The sequence below is a fragment of the Phocoena phocoena genome, chromosome 11 (genome assembly GCF_963924675.1).
Source record: "Phocoena phocoena chromosome 11, mPhoPho1.1, whole genome shotgun sequence".
NCBI lineage: Eukaryota > Metazoa > Chordata > Mammalia > Artiodactyla > Phocoenidae > Phocoena > Phocoena phocoena.
In genome coordinates, this window is record NC_089229.1 from 96666803 (window position 1) to 96676362 (window position 9560).

Sequence of the window (9560 nt, forward strand, 5' to 3'; positions counted from 1 at the left end):
GTTTCCTGTTAGTGCAGTTCACCGCCAGGAAAAAGGCTGAGTCAGAAAAGCTGCATATTTTGATTAAAAAAAATGCAGGAAGTAGGGTAAAAAGGAGAAACTGGTAGTGGGGGTATGAGCCAGGAGCTGTCCCCATTCTGCATGTGTTCCAGGGCGGGTCTGCCTCTGGTCTCAGGCACTCCCTTTTTTGTCACCCTTAGACCAGATGGGACAGTCCCCAAAGTGAGAGTCTTAGGGGGAGTCTCAAGGGAGGAGTATGCAGGGACCAAGGGACTAAAAAAGTGCTGGAGGGAGAGAAGAGAGGGAATGGATAAGGAACCACCATGGTGGAAAGGTTTCCAATCCTCTTGGCATTGAAAACACCTAGAGAAGGGTTCCCAGAAGTGAATGGAGAAGGGTGTTATCTCAAGCAGCCAGGAACCAAGTGTTAGAGCACAGGTTCTGGAGCAGGCACAGTCCTCAGAGGCACGGTGCCTGACCGTTTACACTGCAGTCTCCTAATCTGTGAAATGGGCACACAGGCAGTAATTCCCTCATAGATTTGGTACTAGAATTAGATAATTCCTCTGGGGAAGGCTCTGAGAAGGATGCTGAGGGCGAGGAAGTCCACATCCACGTCAGCCATGTGCCTGGTGCCCAGGATACAGCCCAGGTTGGCACACACTGCTTTTGGTTTTCCTTCTGCTCAGCCCCTGACTCCCCTTTACTGCCTCAGTTTCCTCATCTATAAAGTGGGGAGCAGTCCCCACCAGCCCACCTTATATGCACAGGAGATAGGAAAGTCCGTGGTCATTCAGAGCCTACTTGACCTATAATGTTAACACAATACCTTTTCATTTTCAGGGTCTCTGGTATTAATGCACTTGTTTCGCTTGGGGGCGTCTTGGAATTGTAGATTCCATCATCCAGAATGGCCCTTTGGAGGTCTTCTCTTCCATCCCCCTGCCCATGGCTAGATATCAAAACCATTCCGGAGAGATGGAACTCCTCTTTTTCCTGGAATGGAGCTTCCACCATCTACCTCCTCAACTGGTCCCAGCGTCTCCCTGGGAAGCTTTGCTAAAACCCCTTGCCTCCCCAAGCCCCTCCCCTTGCCTCTTGCAGCCCCTCTTCCTGTCCCTGGGGCACGATTCCTCCACTCCTGCGCCTTTTAATCTAGAGAAAGTTGGGGACATCTGGTGGCGGGTAGAGTGCAGGCAGGCGTGCGGGGGAGCCTCCCACCCCTACCTACCCAGGCGATCAGGGCCAGGGCGGCAGGAAGCAGGCTTCCCCGGGCGGAATTGGAAGCTAATCAGCCAGGCTGTTCACGAGATAATCCGGCTGAATGCTCACACCCGAACCAGGTTAGCAGGCAGCTCCCCGGGTGGGGAGAGCAGCGGTCTTACTGTCTCGCCCCTCAGCTTCATTAACCGGAGCGTGTCCCGGACTCAGCCGGCCCACGGGAACGCGCTCCTTTCTCCACGTGGCGCGACGAGCGCCGGTGCGCCTAGGGTGCAGCTCCCGGGAGGCCTGGTAGCCGCTGGCGAGGGATGGGGGAGGAGGCAGCGGCAGCAGGCTGGGGCGGGCACGTCCAGACGGAGCTGAGCTGCGATGGAATTAGTCCCGCGACTGAATAAGCCAGTGCAGACGCCAGAGCAGCCCCAGCAGAGGGGCAGTCCCGGTTTCCTGCCCTGCGCGCCCGCACCATGGCCACCCCCGGGCTGAGCGGTGAGTCCCTCCTGCCGGGGACCCTGGTCCTGACAAGTTGTAGAAGGCAGAGGGGCTGGGAGTGAAGGACATGGCTTCTTACCCCTTGGGATTCGTGACCCCAAGTGAACCTGGAATGGTGGTTCCAGAGCTGATCCTTTTCTCCCGGGACGGGGGAGGCGAGGGGTGCCTGAGCACTTTCCTGGACACTCATTTCCAATCAAGGAGGGAAGAGGTAGGACAAGAGGTAGAAGATTGGTGCAGTGGCTCTTTGGTGATGAATGACCAACTCCTATCTCTGTATCTTCCTGTTAAGTGGGGGGGTGTTCAGTTCAGTGCATATCAACGGTAAGCAAACACCCAGAGTTTAAGTCAGAAACAATCTGCTGAAGAGAGAGGTTCAGGTTCACCCCCTGCAGTTTGACTTTGGCATTCCTGGAGCAGCTTCACAGTTTCAGGATGTCTCCTCCAGCCCTTATCCAAACCCACCCCCTGGAAGGACATTTACACCTCGGGGTGCAGAGAAACACAGGTGTGACTTTCCTGGGGACTTTTGTTTTAGAGGAAAAGCAAATTGAGGCAGCGTTTAGGGGGACAGGAGGTGATACTGCTGCACCTCCAAATGATACTGAGTAGAAAGATGTGTTTGGCAGGGTTGACCTTGCTTGGAAAGGGATTTTGTTGGGTGTCTTGTTTCTGGTGGCTCGTGGGAGAGGCATGGAGTGGCGGGGGCAGGGTGCCCACTTCATTGGCATGAGCGGTGGGCAGAAGGGACTGGAAGGTAGGCATCAGGCACAGTCCCGAGACTTTGTGAGCAGGTGTGGAGAGGGCACCCCGGACCATGTGGATGCTGGTCCAGGGACCATGTGGATGCTGGTCCGGGGACCGTGTGGATGCTGGTCCGGGATAGAAGTTCCCACTGAGCAAGGTTAGGTCTCCGCCCCAAGGCAGGTGACAGGTGAGGGAAGATCTTAGACAAGGTAGGGCGCTTCTGGAGGATGACGAGACTCCGGGTCCCTGCACTCGTCTGGGCTTTGTGCTTGGGACCGGACATTAGAGCCCTGCCTCAGCTGCTGGGTGTCCAGGGCCCAATCTCCCCCTCACTGTGTCCTGTCATGTACCATCATTTTGGGAGCCAAGGACCTGAGACGGTCCTTTCGGGGCACCTGCATCGCTCTCTGGGTTGCCTCTACGTGGGTCCCGGGCCTCTTTGCTGGCTGATGGAGGAAGCTGTGTGAGGAGTGGGGATGGGTTCCAAACACCAGCCTCAGGTTCTGTCCAGTTTCTCTCCGCCCCTTCCCTGCCCTCTTCCACTACAGGGCACAGCTAGGGGGCCAGAGGCACTGGGTTCTAAAGTGGAGCTTGCCTTTCATTTTCTTTAATGAGGACCTGATTCCTAGAGCACACGGAGAACAGAAACTTGACCACTAGAGATGAGAATCTTGCCTCTAGCTACAAAGTAGAATCGGTCTCTATTTGTATGCAGGTGGTTGGGGAGAAGGAGTTTAAACAGAGATTCCATTCAAGGAAAGAACCAGCCATGTGGACACCTGGAGAATGATCTAGCAAAGGCAGTAGTGGCGAAAGACCCCATGGCAGCAATGTGCTTGGGCTGTCCAAAAAATAGGGGGGAAGCCCAGTGCCTGGAGGGAGAGGGAGAGGGTGAGAGTGAACCAGATCACGCGGAGTCTTGGGACTCAGGCCATATGTTTTTGACTTTTCAAAGAGAAAGGGAAGAGTAACATTTATCAAGCATCACCTGTATACCAGACATCGTGCTTTGCTTCCCCCAAAATCTGGGGGTCAGTGTTAAGTCCATTTCATTGACGAGGAACCTGAGGTTCAGAGAGGTTAAGAAATATGTCTGTTACATTGTGTTAACTACCGAGTCATCAGAGAAGGATAAAGTTGGAATTCAATTTCATTTCCCCACCACCTCACCTTGTTGCTTTTGTTCTGTTCTTAAGAAGCAATTAGAAGGGAGTGTAGATACCAACAAGGAGGGGTGGTTGAGAAATGTGGGTGGAACTGGGGCTTTTAGGGAGACACTAATTTTGCTTGCAAGGCTGGTAGGTGATGCTGTGGTCATAATCCAGGCAAGGCTTGCCTTGACACGACTTCCAATCTGGGATCATCATGGTTAGTTTACTTAGTGGGGTCAAGCCCAGGAAGGCAGGTTGTCATCACCAAACTCCTAAGGCAGTGTGCCACTGTGATCTCCACCGGGGACACGACTTAATGAGCATGGCTTATCTGAGTTCCACATCTGTGGCTCACAGGCATGTGGGAGAGACTGACCCACTGCGGGCAGAGGACTTGCCCAGTGTCTGATGTGCTCTAGCAGACCTGGCTCACGATCATTTCAGTGGATCTGCACACCATGCACCTGTGCTTGAGCTCACAGCAGTTCAGAGCACACCTGCCGAGCCGGGTACTGCGCGCAGTGCTGGAGCTACAAGGATCAACAGGGGCACACAGTGGCCTGTCGGGACTCTGGGGGCCCTAAGTTGATCCTATTAGTGTAGCAACCACGTGCACTGTTGCTGGACATGAGAATGAGGAACCAGGATCAAACCTGGGCTTGTTTAGACCAAACCAAAGAAATTAGCCCTGTCCATACTTCAGGCATTTCAAGATGTACTAGAGGTCTTTCTTAGGCTCCTTCTGACAACCCCGCCCTTCCTCCAGAAACTCTTAAGGAAATAATCTATAAGTCTGTCTGGCTGACAGCTCTCCATCTAGGCTAACTTGTGCTGAAGCTACGAAAGGATGGCAATTCTCACAAGGATCCAGGGTCAGGTCCTCTCTCTGTGTAGCAAACACAGGTATAAAGCACCCTTGCATCTTCTGACTGGTCCACTGACCAAGGGATAATTCCCACTTTCTAGCCTATTGTTCATCATTAACTAATTAAAATAGCTTAAAAACTAAAAAGTAATGATACAAGCCCATTGTGAAAAAAAATTAAATGCAAATAAATAAAATACCTGTTTTTAATATTTTAGTAATTACTCCTCACCCTGACTCCTTTTTAATCCATTTTTATTCTTGCCTATATCAGTAACTATTTCTATTATTTATTAATCTTCAAACAAATTACAAAAAAGGAAACCTAGATGCAATAAAACTTAAATCAAAGATAAATTAGCAAATGCCAAATAATGAAAGATTAGGAACATATTATTGATAGCACCAAAACCTAGAGAAGAATAGGTCCTGTAGTTGAGTGAAAACTTACCTATGAGCCTCCTGACAGGCAGAACAGAAAAGAGATAGTAAGTCCCGTGGGTCTCACTGCCTAAGAAAAGGAGATTCGCTCATCAACATTAAAGTTTAAGAAGAATGGCACAGCGGTATTTGTGTGACATATAAGACATTGCCTAGCATAATGGGCTGTAGTTTCATTAATAGCTTTTCAGAAAGAGTATTATTTTTCATGTGGGCATTTATTATATTGTTTCTGATTTTTTTTTAAAAGAGGCATTTCTGTTTTACTCTTTTCTCGTCCATTCTATTCCATTATATTGAAAAAAAAATGCTGTTTTCAAACGATTAGATAACCAACTATTGGGTTAAACCTCTAATTTGAAAAGTTGTGGCTTACAGCAGATAGAAAACTTAGAGGCTAATAGTCCATTTTGACCAATGGCTCACAATCTCTTTTCCTCGCCTGTGTAAGAAAGTGATGCATCCTTCCATCAGGTGCAATACTTTGAATTGATTTATTTATATTTATTTTGGCTGCACTGGATCTTAGTTGTGGCACGTGGACTTCTTAGCTGTGGAACGCAGGGTCTAGTTCGCAGGCCAGGGGTCGAACCCGGGCACCCTGCATTGGGAGCTTGGAGTCTTACCCACTGGGCCACCAGGAAGTCCCAGGAGTAATTCTTATCCAAGTTTCTATCTGTTGTCATTTCCCTTTATTGCGAAGAACATGCTTTAGCATTTTTTAAAATTTTATTTTATATTGGAGTATAATTGATTTACTCCAAATTTTATTTTATATTGGAATATAATTGAATATAATGTTGTATTATACTGTATGTATTATACAGTTTAATGACAAATCATTAAACTGTACAATACTGGTGACAAATCCTCTCAACTTCCTTACCCACCCAAAACTCCAGAATTCCATACCACAAAGCACGAAGAGATGATTGGCCAGAAATCCCTTCTGCTCATCTTTCCAGCAGCTCAATTTTTTGTCCTCGAGCACCTACTATGTGCCAGGCTGCAGTAAGCATCAAAGGTGATATCCAGTCCCTACCTTTGAGAATCTCTCCCTGCATGGGGTGTACAGGTGTGAGGGGGTTGTCCAGTCTGTGAAGTTGGGGGAAGTTGGAGCAAGGTTGTGAAGCACAGGTATTTGACGTGGATGGTGTCTCCCTGGGCTGAATTAGTGCACTTGTAAGTGGAGTTATCTATTATTGTCCACATTAATGCAGGGTACTGTATTAGGGTACTGCTCTGCTGTATTTATTATTATTCACATTGATAATGAAGGGCACTCTATTAAGGTAATGCTCGGATAGCTGCTCTAACGAGTAGACTAAAGAATAAGGAGGAAAACACAGCAAGAGTTTACTTCAAGTGATAGGCCTGGGCGGGTAAACAAGTTGGTGGGGTGACTCTTTTCCAGGAAGCTTTTCAGGGACCCGGGGTGACGGAGGCTCCTCCAGCTTCAACTATGACTTCCGAGGTGGCCCTGAGAATTGCCGTTCCAGTTATCTGAGCCGGGGAAAGAGCGTGGAGGGGCACGCAGAAGCAGGCCTGGAAGGTTTCTGTGGGCCAGGCCTAGAAATAGCACATATCACTCTTCTCACATTCCTCTGTCCGGAATTCAGTCCCGTGGCCACATCTAGTTACAAGGGAGGGAGGCTAGGAAATGTGGTCTAGCTGTGTGTTCAGGGAGAAGAGGAAGACATGGATGTTGGTAAGCAGCTTGTAGTCTCTGTCATAGGGGCCCATCAGAAATGGTAAGTTTGGTGTGCTATAGTCACACTTACTATGCTGTATTAAAGTTACAGAGTTAGACATTTGTCTCCCCAAGTAGGCTCTGAGATCTTCAAGTTTCAGCACCCAGGGCAGGGTATGTGGTGAATGCTCATTGAATGGTTTGTGAATGCATGAATGAGTGAATGAGTGAGTGGTGAGCTGGTGTGACAGTAGCTGACCAACAGATTCTGCTGCTTCTTTATTAACTTTTTAAAAAATTGAAGTCTAGTTGATTTACAATGTTGTGTTAGATTCAGGTGTACAGCAAAGTGATTCAGGTGTACATATATATATTCTTTTTTGTATCCTTTTCCATTATGGTTTATCACAGGGCACTGAATATAGTTCCCTGTATTGTACAGTAGGATCGTGTTGTTTATCTATTTTATATATAGAAGTTTGTATCTGCTAATCCAAAACCCCTCCCCCACCCACTTTCCCCTTTGCTAACCATAAGTTTGTTTTCTATGTCTGTGAGTCTGTTTCTGTTTTGTAAATAAGTTCATTTATATCATTTTAAAAGATTCTACATATAAATGATATCATATCATATTTGTCTTTCTCTGTCTGACTTCACTTAGTACGATAATCTCTAGGTCCATCCATGTTGCTGTAGATGACATTGTTTTCTTTTTTATGGCTGAGTAATATTCCAGTGTGTGTGTGTGTGTGTGTGTGTGTGTGTGTGTGTGTGTGTGTGTGTGTGTGTGTGTATGCATACCACACTTTTATCCATTCACTGTTGATGGACCTTTAGGTTGCTTCCATGTCTTGGCTATTGTAAATAGTGCTGCTATGAACACTGGGATGCACGTATCTTTTCAAATTATAGATTTCTCTGGATATATGCCCAGGATTGGGATTGCTAGATCATATGGTAACTTTATTTTTAGTTTTTTAAGGAACCTCCGTACTGTTTTCCACAGTGGCTGCACCATTTACATTCCCACAAGCAGTGTAGGGGTGTTCACTTTTCTCCATACCCTCTCCAGCACTTGTTATTTGTAGACTTTTTAATGATGGCCTTTCTGAACAGTGTGAGGTGGTACCTCACTGTAGTTTTGATTTGCACAGTTGCTTCTTTTAAAATAATATTTAAGAAATTAAAAAAATGACATCTGGCTATTTGAATTAGAGAAAGCAGGTGAAGGTATTGTGAGTCCTCCTTTAAATGTGAAATATATACTTCACTGGTCCTTGAAACTCAAGCAATTTGATTCTTTGCGACTCGGAGTTTGAATTTAATTTCTCCTTGGGAAACTCAATCCTTTGCAGAATTTAATTACACACCTTTATGAAATGAATACATTGGGTTAAAGGAAAGAGAAAAAGAGAAATTATAAAAATAATACATGAACTAGAGATACAGCTGCATATTTAAAATTTTTTTTCAATAACAATTTTCTTATGAAGGATTTAACCAAGGTATTTAGTTATGGGACTTGGCTATGACCCTCTGAAGTGAGGTGAAATGTTAAAATTCTACCTGAGGGCCACCTTTTAAGAAAGCTGCTTTATCAATGTGTGCTGGATCGTGATGGTGTTATATACGTATCTCCATGCTCCTCCTGGAAAATCACATATCTGTGTCGTCCATTTAGAGGAAGATGCTTGCCTTCCTGTTTGTTATGGCAGGTAGATGTGTCTCCAGTTCTTCTATAAAGTATATCAACTCATTCAGGCACAAGTTAACTACACTTAATGAAATTTAGCATTTGCCTTTACTTGGCATGTATAGACCTATTCCTACCCCCTTTTGATTCTCAAGCTGGTTTTATGATCAAGGCTCTAATGTGTGCTTTAAAAGTCAGGGAGCCAAACTGAAGCTGCACAGGTGGGTCCTACCCCAGGTAGACGCACACGCCTCGGCTGTAGCAGCGGGCCACGCTCGTGGTGCCAAGCACGGAGCTTTTCCTCCTCCATTGACAGGCTTCCCTTGCTTCTTGGTTCATGTAGCACCCAACTTTTTTTTTTTAACACCCAGGTCAAGGCAGGTCTAGATCTAAATATTTACCTTCGCTGTGCTAAGTGGCCCTTCGTTTTATTTGTCCGAAGCTTCCCTTGTTCACGTTCTAGGTGATGCTTCTTCCATCTAACATTTTAGGACCTGTGACTAGATCTGTGCTCACATTTTTGATTCTGTTAGTGATTCTGTAGACCAATGGTCTCAACCCTGGTGGTGCAATAGAACGCCCCAGGCAAATAAGTCCAGATCTCGAGGTGGAACCAGACATCAACCTTTTAACTTCCCTAGGCGATTCCAACGTGCATCCAAGGTTGAGAACCGCTCTCTGTGTCCACTTGTCCTCGCTTTTACTGATCGCTGGATCCTAGTATTTTAAGTCTGGCTTCGCATGGCAGGCTCCTCCCACCCTCCCCATAGAGTAGCTCCTGGGTGCTTCTGTTTATCCCTTTCCAGAACTTCTTCTCCTAGTTCTGTCCTTTGGAATGTGGTGACTGTAACTTCACTGATAGTCAAATGAGGACACATGTGGTCTTAAGTGAGAGCAATCTGTATTTGGCTAGGACAGCAGCCTAGTAGAGGTGAAGTTATGAGATGTTAAAAAATGTGTCTCGGGCTTCCCTGGTGGCGCAGTGGTTGAGAGTCCGCCTGCCGATGCAGGGGACACGGGTTCGTGCCCCGGTCCGGGAAGATCCCACGTGCCACGGAGCGGCTGGGCCCGTGAGCCATGGCCGCTGAGCCTGCGCGTCTGGAGCCTGTGCTCCGCAACGGGAGAGGCCACAACGGTGAGAGGCCCGCGTACTGCAAAAAAAAAAAAAAAAGTGTCTCCCAAGTGTTTCCACCACTAGTTATTACAGGATCTCCAATCCCCCTTAAAGTCCCACCCAGTAATTATGGGAGACCCTAGGGGGTG